Here is a 1,011-nt window from a genome sequence, read left to right on the forward strand (position 1 = left end):
TGTCGGGTTTTGTTATAATTTGATTGAATATTATTGTAATAGCCATGAGAATTATTATACCCTGATCGAAAGTTATTAAAATTATTGCGTAAATTGTTATTTCTGGGTAGATTATAATTATTAGGTCTTTGTCTATTAAAATTATTATTTTTATTTAAAAGTAAATGAAGTTTTGAAATTTGCTCTGTAACATTATCTAACTGTTGTTGCATTTTATTTTGCTCTCCCATGTTATAAACATTTTCTGTAGTAATTTTTTGTGTAATTTCATCATTAGATTTTATGGTGTCACCCTCTAACATAAATTCAATAGATTCATATTTTCTTATATTCTTTTTTAAATCTTTTAAATTATTATTATCTAAAATGCCTACATATCTAGCAATTTTAGGATATAAGCCTTTCATTATATTATGAACTAGTTCAGATTGTGACATGTTGGGGTCTATACGTCTACATAAATTTTCTATATCATTAATAAAAGATGCAACGGATTCATCAGGAAGCTGTTTACGTTTTCCTAACATAATTCTGAGCATGTGAGTTTGAGCTGTGGGTTCAAATTCTAGGCGTAACGCGTTTTCTAGTTCAAGCCATTTAGCAGAAGGATTTTCTTTCTCAAAATTTTCGTAAAATGTTAAAGCTGTGTCAGTTAGATATATGGCTAGAAATGATTTCTTTTGATTTTCAGTCCAATCATTAATATTACTAGCTCTATTATACTTTGTTAAAAAAGTGTTTATACTTTGGTGTATAGCACCAGAAAATTTTTCGGGTTGACAAAATGGTATTCTTTCTGTCATTTTTTTAGAAGGTAATGGTTGATTAATCAAAAAATCGGATTCAATGGATTCACCTAAGAGAAAACGATGAAGACGATCTTTAAGATCAGTAATAGAACCTTCAGTAATTAATTTTCTTTTATTTAATTCTTCAGATAATGAATTATATGAAGCTTTTTTAATCCAGAAAGCAAAATCAATAGAGTTTTGTATTATTTTATTTGATTCC

The sequence above is a fragment of the Daktulosphaira vitifoliae genome, unplaced genomic scaffold (genome assembly GCF_025091365.1).
Source record: "Daktulosphaira vitifoliae isolate Bord-2020 unplaced genomic scaffold, ASM2509136v1 Scaffold_5, whole genome shotgun sequence".
NCBI lineage: Eukaryota > Metazoa > Arthropoda > Insecta > Hemiptera > Phylloxeridae > Daktulosphaira > Daktulosphaira vitifoliae.